The following is a 15073-nucleotide window of genomic DNA, read 5'->3' as shown; positions in this document are numbered from 1 at the left end:
CGTGAGGGAGCCTTCCCAGACACGCTGAAAGAGGCGGTTATTAAACTGCTTCTTAAAAAACCATCTTTAGATGCGGCCACGATGGCCAACTATCGCCCAGTCTCAAATCTTCCATTCCTGGGCAAGGTGATTGAGCGAGCGGTTGCCGAACAACTCCAGGCACGCCTGGAAGAAGCGGACCATTTGGATCCCTTCCAGTCGGGATTCAGGCCTCATCAAGGGACTGAAACTGCCTTGGTCGCACTGGTTGATGATCTCCGGCGGGCTAGGGACAAAGGTGAGAGCTGTTTCCTAGTTCTGCTGGATCTCTCAGCGGCGTTTGATACCATCGACCATAGCATCCTTCTGGACCGTCTTGAGGGGCTGGGAGCTGTGGGCACTGTTATACAGTGGTTCCGCTCCTTCCTCCTGGGCCGTGTTCAGAAAGTGGTGGTGGGGGATGAGTGTTCAGACCCCTGGGCTCTCACTTGTGGGGTGCCTCAGGGTTCTGTCCTCTCCCCCATGCTTTTCAACATTTACATGCAGCCGCTGGGAGAGATCATCAGGAGGTTTGGGCTGGGTGTTCATCAGTATGCAGATGACACCCAGCTCTACCTCTCTTTTAAATCAGAACCAGTGAAGGCGGTGAAGGTCCTGCGTGAGTGTCTGGAGGTGGTTGGAGGATGGATGGCGGCTAACAGATTGAGGTTGAATCCTGACAAGACAGAAGTACTGTTTTGGGGGGACAGGAGGCGGGCAGGTGTGGAGGATTCCCTGGTCCTGAATGAAGGACCAGGTGCGCAGCCTGGGAGTCATTTTGGACTCACAGCTGTCCATGGAGGCACAGGTCAAATCCCTGTCCAGGGCAGCTGTTTACCAGCTCCATCTGGTTCGTAGGCTGAGACCCTATCTGCCCGCGGACTGTCACGCCAGAGTGGTGCATGCTCTGGTTATCTCCCGCTTGGACTACTGCAATGCACTCTACGTGGGGCTACCTTTGAAGGTGACTCGGAAACTACAACTAATCCAGAATGCGGCAGCTAGACTGGTGACTGGGGGTGGCCGCCGAGACCATATAACACTGGTCTTGAAAGACCTACATTGGCTCCCAGTACGTTTCCGAGCACAATTCAAAGTGTTGGTGCTGACCTTTAAAGCCCTAAACGGCCTCGGTCCAGTATACCTGAAGGAGCGTCTCCACCCCCATCATTCTGCCCGGACGCTGAGGTCCAGCGCCGAGGGCCTTCTGGCAGTTCCCTCATTGCGAGAAGCAAAGCTACAGGGAACCAGGCAGAGGGCCTTCTCGGTAGTGGCGCCCGCCCTGTGGAACGCCCTTCCAGCAGATGTCAAAGCGATAAACAACTACCTGACATTCAGAAGACATCTTAAGGCAGCCCTGTTTAGGGAAGTTTTTAACGTGTGATATTTTACTGTATTTTTGGTTTCTATGGAAGCCGCCCAGAGTGGCTGGGGAGGCCCAGCCAGTTGGGTGGGGTATAAATTATTATTATTATTATTATTATTATTATTATTATTATTATTATTATCTTAAATTTTATTCTGGGCTTCTTGCCCTGCCAGACAAATCTAGAAATATCTCTCTGCCACTTCTTGAAACAGTCCATCTTGTCCACAATTTGTAATGTCTGAAATAAAAACAACATTCTTGGCAATACATTCATTTTTATCACAGCAATTCGACCCAGCAGTGAAAGCTTCAAATTTGACCAAATTTCTAAATCTTTTTTCACTTCCGTCCAACATTTTTCATAGTTATCTTTAAACAAGTTCCCATTTTTGGCTGTCATATTAATTCCCAGATATTTCACTTTCTTTACCACAGTTAGTCCTGTCTCATTCTGAAACCTATCTCTTTCAATCGGTGTTAAGTTTTTCTCTAAAACCTTGGTTTTTGACTTGTTTAGTTTAAAGCCTGCCACTTGACCAAATTCCTGAATTAGTTCTAAAACCCTCTTCGTACTAGATTCTGGCTTCTGTAACGTCAGTACTAAGTCATCTGCAAATGCTCTCAATTTATATTGTTTGGCTCCGACCTGTATACCTTTAACTAACCGGTCCCTTCTGATCATGTTTAGCAAAACCTCCAGGACCGAAATGAAAAGCAGTGGGGAGATTGGGCACCCCTGTCGTGTCCCTTTTTCTATTCTAAATTCTTCCGTAACCACATTGTTTACAATTAGTTTAGCCTTTTGTTCAGAGTATATTGCACCTATACCATTTTCAAAACCTTGGCCCACCCCCATCCCGTGTAGGTTCTTCTTCATAAAACTCCAAGAGATATTGTCAAAAGCTTTCTCCGCATCCACAAATATCAAAACTGCTTTAGTGTTTATATTCACTTCTAATTTTTCCAAGATATCTATTATATTCCTCACATTATCAGACAAGTGTCTTTTTTTAAAAATAATATTTATTACAGATTTTGAAAAAAAGAAAAACAAGCCAATAGACATACAAAGTATCATAACAAAAACAAGAAAAGTTTAGAAAATAAACATAAAATAAAAGGAAAGAATACAACAAAATCAATTTATCCTCGAGTCTTATTTTCATGGTCTTTGGACTTCCTCACATCTCCCTTTCCTGCGTTCTTAACCATATAATTATAAGCAGCAAATTATTACCTTATTTCAATTCTTATTTTATCATTCTCAGATGCTATGTCCCGAACTTTCAATATTTTATCATGTATTAAACTGCTTCACTTAAACATATTATTACTTCAAAATTCAACCTTTTCTTAATCATCACTTATTCATACATCATACCACTAAATTTACTGATGCCATGTTATTTTCTATCATGCATTGTCTTAACATTCATATAGCTTATAATATTTTTGTAAATAGTCCTTAAACTTTTTCCAGTCCTCTTCCACCATCTCTTCTCCCAGGTCCCGGATTCTGCCAGTGATTTCTGCCAATTCCATGTAATCTATCAGTTGCGTCTGCCATTCTTCCAGCGTGGGCAAATCCTGTGTCTTCCAGTGCTTTGCGATAAGTATTCTTGCTGCTGTTGTTGCATACATAAAGAAAATTCTATCTTTCTTTAACACCCCTTGGCCCACAATGCCCAGAAGGAAGGCCTCTGGTTTCTTCAGGAAGGTATACTTAAATACCTTTTTTAGTTCATTATAAATCATTTCCCAGAAAGCCTTAACCCTTGGGCATGTCCACCAGAGGTGAAAAAACGTTCCTTCAGTTCCTTTGCATTTCCAACATTTGTTATCGGGCAAATGATATATTTTTGCAAGCTTGACTGGGGTCATGTACCACCTGTATATCATTTTCATAATATTTTCTTTCAAGGCATTACATGCCGTAAACCTCACTCCATAACTTTTCCCAGTCAGCAAACATAATATTGTGCCCAATGTCCTGTGCCCATTTTATCATAACTGATTTAACCGTTTCATCCTGAGTATTCCATTTCAACAGCAAGTTATACATTTTTGAAAGTACCTTGGTCTTAGGTTCTAACAGTTCTGTTTCTAGTTTCGATTTTTCCACCTGGAAGCCTGTTTTTTTATCCATATTAAAAACCTCCCTAATCTGAGCGTAATGTAGCCAATCTCGCACTTTTCCCTTTAATTTCTCAAAACTCTGCAGTCTCCAAGTATCTCCTTCTTTTTCTAATACTTCCCAATATTTCGGCCATGCGGCCTCCATATTGAGTCTTTTCTTAGCCTTGGCTTCCATTGGTGACAGCCACCTTGGGGTCTTGTTCTCTAATAAGTCTTTATATTTTGTCCAGACATTAAACACTGCCTTTCTGACAATATGGTGCTTAAAAGCCTTGTGAATTTTAACCTTGTCGTACCACAGATATGCATGCCATCCAAAAGCATTGTTAAACCCTTCCAGATCCAGGACATCAGTGTTCTCAAGAAGAAACCAATCTTTCAACCAGCAGAGAGCTGCAGCTTCATAATATAACCTCAAATCCGGCAGGGCAAACCCCCCTCTCTCCTTAGTGTCAGTTAGTATTTAAAATTTTATTCGGGGCTTTTTGCCCTGCCAGACAAATTTAGAAATATCTCTCTGCCATTTTCCAAAGCATTCCACTCTGTCCACAATCTGTAGGGTCTGAAATAAAAACAGCATTCTTGGCAATACATTCATCTTTATAGCAGCAATCCGACCCAACAAGGAAAGTTTCAATCTTGACCAGCTCTCTAAATCCTTTTTAATTTCAGACCAACACTTTTCATAACTATCTTTAAATAAATTCAAATTTTTAGCTGTCATATTTACCCCTAGGTATTTCACCTTTTTAACCACATTTAAATCTGTCTCTTTCTGAAACCTTTCTGATTCCGTAGGTGTCAATTTTTTCCCCAAAACCTTAGTTTTATGTTTGTTTAATTTGAATCCCGCCACCCTACCAAACTCATGAATCAGTTCTAAGACTCTTTTCGTACTAGATTCTGGCTCCTGTAAAGTCAGAACCAGGTCATCTGCAAAAGCTTTAAGTTTGTACTGTTTGGCTCTGACCTGAATCCCTTCAACCAACCGGTCCCCTCTAATCATATTCAAGAGCACCTCCAGGACTGAAATAAATAACAAAGGGGAGATAGGGCAACCTTGTCGTGCTCCTTTCTCAATCTTAAACTCGTCTGTCACCACATTGTTAACTATCAATTTGGCTTTTTGTTCTGAATAGATTGCCTCTATACCATTCTCAAACCCCCGTCCCACTCCCATCCCTTCCAAATTTTTCTTCATAAATTTCCATGAAATGTTGTCAAAGGCCTTCTCCGCATCTACAAAAATCAGCACTGCTTTTGTGTTAAGATTTGTTTGTAAAAGTTCCAAAATGTCAATAATATTTCTAGTGTTATCAGACAAGTGTCTACAAGGGAGAAAGCCTGCCTGGTCTTTATGAATTACTTCGTTTAGTACTTTTTAAAATCTGCTTGCCAAAATGTCTGCAAAGATTTTGTAATCCACATTTAGGCGAGAGATGGGACGGTAGTTCTTAAGTTGTGTCTTTTCAGTTTCCAATTTAGGTATCAATGTGATGAAAGCTTCTTTCCACGATTCCGGTGCCTTCTTCCCCTCCATAATCTCATTGCAAACCTCCATTAATGGTTGTGTCAAATAGTCTTTCAATATCTTATAATACTTGGAGGTAAGCCCATCTGGCCCTGGAGATTTGCCCAGTTGCATATTCTGAATGGCACTTTCAATTTCTTGTTGTGTTATTTTATAATTCAAGATTGTTCTATTTTCTTGAGTCAATTTTGGTAATCCATTTCTTTTTAAAAATTGATCTATTTCAGTCTCTTTTTGCGGCCCTTGCGTGTATAATTGTTTAAAGTATCTCTGGAAACATTTTCTAATTTCCTCGGGGTTCTGAATGTTTCTTCCTTCAATCTCTAAATTTGTGACCATATTCAGCTTTTGTCTCCTTTTCAACTGCCAGGCTAGCAGTTTCCCACATTTATTTGCTGATTCAAATGTCCTTTGTTTCATCATTTTATTTTTCCATTCGACTTCCTGGTTTATCAATTTGGAATATTGTGATTGATAAAGCTTAATTTCTCTTAAAATCTCCTGTGATTTTGGTTTCAATCTTAGCTTTTTCTCTCCTTCCTTTATTTTCTCCAAAATCTTGTCCTTTTTCTCATTCAATGCTCTTTTCTTTATCGTGTTCTGTTGTATCAGAAACCCCCTCATGACGGCTTTGCTTGCGCCCCAGATTACAATTTTTTCAACTGTAGTGTTCAAATTTATTTCAAAATAGTCCTTCAATGTCTTTTGGGCCTTCTGTATGATCTCTTTATCTCTTAACAAGGAGTCATTCATCTTCCATCTGAAGGAGCCGGTTGGAGTAAGTCTCATATCCATCTTTATGGTGTTGCGTGGCAAGTTCCCTCCCCCAATGAAATGAAGACACAGGACACGTTAGTTAAGGTTAATGGGCGTAAATGGCCACAACTTTATTGATTACAGAATTGAAGGTATTGGCCTTAGGCATTGGTCCCTATCACTACCCGGCATGGGAACCGGGAAGGGTTGAACACAAACCGTGGGTGTCCTGCTGAAGTACGCCAGCTAGGACCCCCACGGGTGTCACCGCTCGTGGGCGTGCCGGCGGCCCTCACCTTACTAGGTCTCGGACAAGGCAAACGCCCCCGGAGTCCTCTACCGGACTACCCTTTTCTCGGGGGAAGGTGATGGCGTGTCCTTCCCCCCCATCCATTTGCATAACAATAGACCCCTGCCAATGCCTAACCGCCAAAACCGCGAAAGTTGTGACGATTTGCTACGAGGTAGGCGAAAAAACCAAAAGGCTGAAAAGTTGCCAACTTGGAAAAATTCCTACCAGGCCCCTTGCGGCGACCAACCGAAGTCCATAGCAAGGTCAAGACTGCCTAACCTAAGGGTGGGTGGGCTGGGAAAACTTCTCTGCTGCCGAGGAGTGAAGAGGGAGATCCCGGGGCGTGCCTGGCCTTAAATAGCCCAGGCCACGCCTCCCCGGCCCGCCGATTGGCGGACAGGGGAAGGCGGAGAGGCACGCCCCCGGGGATTCCCTGGCTCTCGCGGGGCTAAACTCCAGCCCTGCGCTTGTGGGAGGGGCCAGCCCGCAACACCCTCTCCTCCCGAGGCTCGGAAATGGCTTTGCGTGGCAAGTTCCCTCCCCCAATGAAATGAAGACACAGGACACGTTAGTTAAGGTTAATGGGCGTAAATGGCCACAACTTTATTGATTACAGAATTGAAGGTATTGGCCTTAGGCATTGGTCCCTATCACTACCCGGCATGGGAACCGGGAAGGGTTGAACACAAACCGTGGGTGTCCTGCTGAAGTACGCCAGCTAGGACCCCCACGGGTGTCACCGCTCGTGGGCGTGCCGGCGGCCCTCAACTTACTAGGTCTCGGAGAAGGCAAACGCCCCCGGAGTCCTCTACCGGACTACCCTTTTCTCGGGGGAAGGTGATGGCGTGTCCTTCCCCCCCATCCATTTGCATAACAATAGACCCCTGCCAATGCCTAACCGCCACTCGAGCAAAGCTCGCCGCCAATACCTTCAGGCCTGTAACCAACCCCTAATACCTACTATGATATCCCCCAACCATATATCGTTCCCAACATCGGACAAATGCACGCCATCCCGCCTGTAGAGGGCCTCGTTGCTGAACTGTATGTCTGGGTGTCGGATGATGCACCCGCCCAAGGCCACCACTCTACGTTCCACTGCCCGCTCTAAAACTTTCCTTGCCTTATTCACACCAACTGGGCTCGCACAGTCCCTCCATGTCCTCCTCTCAAGCAACGAGGACCACAATATTTTGATGTTTGGGTACACTGTCACCAGTTCGGACAGGTCATCAAAAATGTTCCATCTGAGATCTATCGCCTTGCGATATGCGAGGTCATTCTCCCCTAACTGAATCACCAATGCATCAGGGGGCCCCTCAGAGGCAACTCTTGCCATCACTGCTGGCTTAAACTCGCTCCAGCGCATCCCTCTACGCGCTAGCCACGCCAGCTCCACATTCGCAGGCAACTTCAGATTTTCCCCCAGTCCTGTACACATGGCCCGAATCCTGGCCCAGTGTACTATACTGTGGCCCACCAACCAGATGCGCACCTTTTTAGATCCTGGAAAGCAAGCAGACAGGGAAAAGGGGTTCAGCGGTATACCTCTTAGTCATACGTTATTTCTGACATATGTTTTATAAGCATTGGATCTCCATCTCCCCATTTCCTTAATCCTGTTGGTGGAGAGCCCCAGATGCACTGCGGTGGTGGCCGCCCCAATGCGGAAAGAGTGTGCCGCAAACTCAGCCGCTGGTAGCCCACATGCCGCCAAAGCCATACGCATCACCCTGGTGAATTGCTGCCTGGCCAAACGCGACCCGTCTGCGTGGATCAGCAGGGGACCCGGGTCTTTTGGCCTGAGGTATAGAAAGCGTCTCGTGTCCCTTACCGGACAGGGGCCCTTGTCCTGGGCTGCTGGAAGGCGGAGAAGAGTCCCTTTACCCTGTTGGTCTGTCTTTGAACTCCGCACCCTAACTATTAGATCCGACTGTGACAAGGTCAGGTCGCTTAGAAGGATGCCCCTCTGTGCCTGGTTGACCCCCCCTTCGCAGACGACCTCCCCAATACGTAGTGCGCCAAAAAATGATATAGAGAACGCAGCCGAGAATAGGCGCGCTTCATACTTAGACCAGCACACTGAGCGTAATGCTTTGTGAATCTGTGACAAGATGTCATACGTTATAGGCCGCCTCCTATCTGCACTAGGGGGGTGCTGTCTGCGCCATCCTTCCAGTGTCTTGCGTACGATAAAAGCTGCGCACGGATCGGTCGCAAAAAAGGCTTTACAAAAGTAGGAAATCCCTGCTGACTGGATATTAAGGGTTTTAGGTGCCCTGCCTAACTCTTTCAGGTGAGCCAAGTAGTGGAGGACCTCTCTCGTTGAAGGTGTAGCGAAGGGCCTAGCGCCCGGTGTTTTACTACGGAATTTTAGGAAATCAGCCCAAGCCTTCTTGTATGAACGCATCGTGGACGGAGCCACAGCACCGAATACTCCCTTCATTACTTCTCTCTCCCAAGATTCCAGAGATGCTCCGGGAAAGGCATCGATGATTGCTCCGCATCCGGCGCTAATGAGCGAAAGCGCTCCATCTGAAAACGAGACAGAGCATCCGCGATGTCATTATTAACGCCAGGTACAAATTTGGCCGAAAAGTATATGTTCCGTTCCAGACACAGAAGTACAAAGGATCGTAGAAGGTTTCCTACTCTGGTGGAGCGCGCGGATTGCCTAGCCAGGACCGCAACCACTGCCTGATTGTCTGTATTAAAACAAACCCTATGATTGCTAAACTGCTCCGCCCATAGATGTACCGCTACTACTATCGGGAAAAATTCCAAGAATGTAAGGTCGCGGGTAATGGGCTGACCCCGCCATTCCGGGGGCCACTCTCTGGCACACCATTGGCCTTTAAAGTAGACCCCAAAACCCAGCGACCCTGCCGCATCTGACTGAACCTGGAAGTCCGCGCTCAGTGCCATGGAGTCCTGCCATAGAGATATACCGTTGTACTTTTCCAAGAATTGCAGCCAGACGCCCAGGTCGGCCTTGACTTCTTTGGATAGGCGTACCCTATGCTGTGGTGCCTTAAGGCCCGCCGATAATCTGGCCAAGCGGTTACAAAAGGGGCGCCCTGGTGCCACCACCCTACAGGCGAAATTTAAATGACCCAGCAACGATTGAATCTGTTTCAGGGTAATTTTCTTTAGGGGCAACAGCTGTTGAATCATTGCCTTGAGTGCCAAGAGTTTATCTACTGGCAACCGTGAGGTCTGGGCCACAGTATCCAGCTCAATACCCAAATACACTAAACACGTGGCCGGGCCCTCCGTTTTGTCAGCGGCTAGAGGTACCCCCAATTCCCTTGCCAAGGCTGTAAAGGCCTCGAGGAGTGTTGAACAACGGGCTTTACTGTCAGCCGCCAAAATAAAATCATCAAGGTAATGCGACACGCCCAACGACCCTGTTTTGTGGCGTAAAGCCCAATCCAGAAATGTGCTAAAGGATTCAAAGGCCGCGCAAGCTACGGAGCAGCCCATGGGCATCGCCTTGTCGATAAAATAAGCCCCTTCGAATTTAAAACCTAACCAACGGAAGTCCTCTGGACGCACTGGGAGAAGGCGGAAGGCCGACTCGATGTCACACTTTGCTAAGAATGCCCCTTGCCCAAATCTCCGAATCATTCTTACTGCCTGATCGAAGGAGGCGTACTTAACTGAACAGAGCTCCTGGGGAATTGCATCGTTGACTGAGCCCCCCCTAGGGTATGAGAGGTTATGAATCATCCGAAATTCCCCAGGGGCCTTTTTTGGGACGATGCCCAGGGGAGATAGATGGAGTCCTGCCAAGGGTGGCTCATCGAAGGGACCAGCCACTCTTCCCGCCCTGATTTCCTTCTCTATCTTTTTCCTAGCTATATCGGGCCTCTCCCTAACTGATTTTTGATTTTGAGGCACGCCGGAATTGGGGGGAACAGCGACCGGGATTCTGAAACCTTTGGAGAAACCCTCCCATAGATAGTGTGCGGCTTCACGATCAGGGTATATTTTTAGCAGGGTATTTAAAGGCTGTAAGCGGATAGGGGAAAAAGCCATGCCAAGATCGAAATTATTAGAGGATACCTGAAACCTAGTGGAGGGATCTGCTGAAGCCTCTGGTAAAGCTGTGTTGATATTACTGGCGGTTGCCTGCTCCCAGTTGTGCGGATCCGGGGGCGCCCCTGGCGTTGCCGTGGGAGTACCCCCTGCCACCCCGAAAGGGCTGTTGTTTACCCTTGAAGCAGGCAGAGGCGGGATGGTTACCCCAGCAACGCTCACACTCGTGGAGGTACTTACAGAAGGGGTGTGAGCATACACCCCTGTTGAACTCCCAACATTGGCGCCGCCGTTTTACCTCGGTCTTACCCACTTTTGCCGAGTCCAGGTTTTTCTTATCAATGTATGGGTTTACATCTTCTCCCCAGTAGTTTGGATCAGTAAGGTCCCATCGGGTGGTAGGGTGCAGAGACGCGTTTCTGCGAAAATTCTCATCATATATCAGTGCAGCATTTTCTCCCGCAAGTGCGCGGGCCCTCCTTACGTGAGCCATATAGGCCACGAGATCCATGGAGCGTCTGGGATAAGCAGCGCACACGACCCCCATGAAAACCTGGTAGCCATCTAACCAGGTCTCGAAAGTGCGCTCCGCTCTAGGCGTTCTATACCTTCTCTTACCGTAAGAGCGCCTCTTTTCACCTCTTCCCGCTAATTTGGCAGGAGGAAGGAGGGTGAATATATCCACGTACTCCCCATTAAGGATTTTATTTCTCTTCTTCTGGGATAGATGGTTCCCCAATACGAAATCTGTGGGCTGGTTGGTGGCAACCTTTACCTCCTCTACTAGAGCCCCATCCTTCCGATCAAGCACCCCATTAAAGGTCTTCCGATGGGAATTGGCCCTCCGTTGATGCGCCCACAAAGGAATCCCATGAATACCTTCACCTTGACCCCAGTAGCCATCCATGGGGCCCTCACTATCAGAATCTGAAGAGGACGTACCTGAAACCTCATCCGTGTCCGATTTGCTGCTCCTCTTCTTTTTTGCGGAGGTGTGTTTCTTCTTTGACTTCCTCTTACCCCCTTGCGTGCCTGCGTCGGCTGAGTTGGTCTCCGCGGCCGACTGAGGTGGTTGAGGTTCCACTCGGTCCTCATCGGACCCAGAACCTGCGCTGTCCTCGGTGGAACTATGCTGAGGCTCTACCTCCTGAAAAACACTCGGAATACCTGATGTTTGTGAGAGGGGTATGATATTGGCCCCCTTAGCCGGAGTCTTCCCTTTGTCCCCACGCTTTGCGGGTGCCTTGCCCTTGCTGCCACCTTGTGTTGCCTTCCTGGATAGCGCGGACTGGGCACGTGTATTGGGGCGGCTTGCGGTTGATGTCCCAGGCCGGGCATTGGCTGCTGCCACGAGAGGTGCACCAACCTGACCTTGATTGGCTGGTGGCATGTCAGGTATGACGTTCTGTGAAGGCTCTGGGGCCGGAAGAGCCCCGGGCACGGGTCTGCATTGTCTATAAAAAGATTCAAATGCCCTGAAAAGCTGGTCAAAAGTTTGAGGATTGCAAGATATTGACACCATGCGTGCGCCCTCACTACCTGCAGCACCCGCTGACTGATTACCGGAGGTGGAAGGCTGTTGCTCGCCTCCGGAAGCCATTGCAATCGCAACTGTTTTTAACAAACCTGCAAATCTAGCAGGCGAACAGACCCCCCTTCTACTTCTACTTTTCTTTTTTACAAATAAACTATTTATTTCTAATTTTTTATTTATTTATTTATTTATTTTATTTGTGTATTTTATTTTATTTTATTTATTTATTTATTTTTTATTTATTTATGTATGTATATATGTATTTATTTATTTATTTATTTATTTATTTATTTATTTAGTTATATAACCACACCAGTAAGAATTATTATCAAGTGTATCTGTAAATTTTATTCCAAGGAATTAGAGGGAGGGGAATTAAGGCCGCCTGACCGGTAAATACGTAAACAAATCCGATGCCAATTAAACACTTGCGGAGCTAACCCAATTAAACCGCAAATTTGCTCTGAGTAGCTAAGAGCCAGTGTGGTGTAGTGGTTAAGAGCGGTAGTCACGTAATCTGGGAAACCGGGTTCGTGTCTCCGCTCCTCCACATGCAGCTGCTGGGTGACCTTGGGCCAGTCACACTTCTGTGAAGTCTCTCAGCCCCACTCACCTCACAGAGTGTTTGTTGTGGGGGAGGAAGGGAAAGGAGAATGTTAGCCGCTTTGAGACTCCTGAAGGGGAGTGAAAGGCGGGATATCAAATCCAAACTCTTCTTCCTCTTCTAAGGAATGAAATAACTGCGAAGAGGTTCCTTTAAATAACTGTCAAATGAATCACTACAATCAACTGAATTTCTAATAGGCAAGCCCTCACAGCCGGGTACTATGCCTTTTAATTACAAATGATGCCAGCAGAAACACCCGCTAGGTAGAGGGGGGTTTGTTTTGGAGACAACGCTGTTAAATTGCAGGGCCTCCCCTTCCTACCCCCCGCTGTGCTGTGTATGCCGAAAGTTTTGTTACTAAAACACGGAAGGCTTCCTTCCTAAGGAGTTTTGCCCCTTCCAAAATGGCTGCCGCCCCTGAGCCACGTGGTCAAAACAAAATGGCGACTTGCCTCACCTAAAATAGCTCCCGCCCTCAGCCGAGGACAGTACCTTTGATTAAATCCTTATACACGTTTTAAAATTGTGGTAAATTATGGGCACTGTAAGCAATGTATTAAAGGCTAGCAAAGGAAGCCTTCCCACGGGTGACTGCCTATCCCAAGATGGCGGCCGCAATGGAAGTCACGTGGTTCAAAACAAAATGGCGGCCGGGAGTCACGTAGTCCAAACAAAATGGCGACCGGGACAAGCTGGTAGCTAGGCAACGGTGCCGACTGCTGTTGAACAGAAACGAGGCAACCCCAAGTAAGGCAAGCGCTGTTATTTAAACCTAAACTTATGAGCTGAAAACGTGGGCTAAACTGCCACCCTCCTCCCGCTGGCGCTTCAAGCCTCCAGCCCCAGGATCAGCACAATCCCCCCCCCCCTTAGCTTAACCAGATACAACCTGATCCGAGCGGTGGGATGGGAATCACTGCAGAGTCACGTGGCTGGAGCGAAGGAGGAAGGTTGCAGTAGGGAGGTAATCAGCTGGCCATCGGGACGCGCGCTTCTGTGGAGGGCTGCGGACGCGATGAGTGATCCCTCCTCCAGCTGCAGGAGACCTGATCGGAAGTACTGTCCCTCCTGCTAAGGCGTTAGCTGGAGCGCGCGGGCGGCCGCCCCTGCACGTTCCCCAGGAATCCTTAAAGTGCAAGCCTCGGAGGCAAAAGGCTACCCCTGCGCTGCACGCAAATCGCAATGAGGAAAGGGAAAAATTCCTGTCAGTGATTTCAGCTCAAGTGATTTCAGCTCCTGCGATGCAGCTTCCTGCACGGTAGCCTAGTGCCTGCTGTCCTGGGGGTCCTCGCGTCGGAATAAATGAAGCAGCAGCGAAGATCTCAAAACTTCTCTGCTGCCGAGGAGTGAAGAGGGAGATCCCGGGGCGTGCCTGGCCTTAAATAGCCCAGGCCACGCCTCCCCGGCCCGCCGATTGGCGGACAGGGGAAGGCGGAGAGGCACGCCCCCGGGGATTCCCTGGCTCTCGCGGGGCTTGTGGGAGGGGCCAGCCCGCGCTTGTGGGAGGGGCCAGCCCGCAACACCCTCTCCTCCCGAGGCTCGGAAATGGCTTTGTGGTCGGAGCAGGTTTTTGGGCAGATTTCCACCTTCCTAGTCTTGGGGGCCAGGCCTCTAGTTATCCATATTTGGTCGATTCTTGTCCATGTCAGTTGGGCTTCAGAAAAGAATGTTCCTTCTCTTCCTAGGGGGTTCTTTGTCCTCCAAATATCAATCAGATCCATATTGTCAGTTAATTCAAAAAAAGTTTTAGGTAGTCTGCCATCTTTTGTCAAACTTTGACCGTGTGACTTATCCATATTTGTAGACACCACCCCATTCATATCTCCCATCATAATGATGTTGTCATAGTCCAGATAGTCCAGCATTGTCTCATGCAGCCTCTTGTAAAATTCTGATTTCCCTTCGTTCGGTGCATAAATTCCCAATATCAAAAACTTTCCCCCTTGTGTTTGTATTTCGATTGCCAAAATTCTTCCTTGCTCATCTTTAAAAAGGAATTTTGGTGATAGGCTCTCCTTTGCATAAATCACCACCCCTCTCTTTTTCACTTGGTCTGATGAAATAAATTCTTGGCCTAGTCTCTTGTTGATTAGCACTTTTCTGTGGAGCCTAGTCACATGTGTTTCTTGTAAGCAAATAATATCCAATTGTTCTTTCTTTAATATATGGAATATCCTTCTCCTTTTTTCGGGGAATTTCCTCCATTAATGTTCCAGCTAAGAAGTTGCAGCGACATCCTGGGCAGATCTGTTATTCAGTAGGTGGTGGTGTTTCTTTCTTCGGGTCCTCAGATCCCAAAGGTGTAGGTGCAGGCGGTGGCCAAGACCCAGGTATCAGACAAGTGTCTTCCTGGGAGAAAGCCCGCTTGGTCTTTATGGATCTCTTCCATCAATACTTTTTTCAATCTCTTGGCCAAAATGTCAGCAAAAATTTTGTAATCCACATTAAATAATGATATAGGGTGGTAGTTCTTGAGCTGAGTCTTTTCAGCCTCTGTTTTCGGTATAAGTGTAATATACGCATCTTTCCACGATAGAGTGCGAGATTGGCTTCATTATTACCAAATAAGAGAGGTATATAATTTAGATTAAAAAAATGGCTTCCAGGTGGAAAAATCAAAGTTGGAAACAGAATTGTTAGAACCCAATACTAAGATACTTTCAAGAATGTATAACTTGCTGTTAAAATGGAATACTCAGGATGAAACGGTAAAATCTGCTATGATTAAATGGGCACAGGATGTTGGACATAACATTATGTTTGCTGACTGGGAATAGTTGTGGACCACTGGT

This window comes from Podarcis vaucheri (assembly GCF_965113315.1).
Source record: "Podarcis vaucheri genome assembly, chromosome: W".
NCBI classification, from domain to species: Eukaryota; Metazoa; Chordata; class Lepidosauria; order Squamata; family Lacertidae; genus Podarcis; species Podarcis vaucheri.
Note: the sequence above shows the minus strand (reverse complement) of the source record.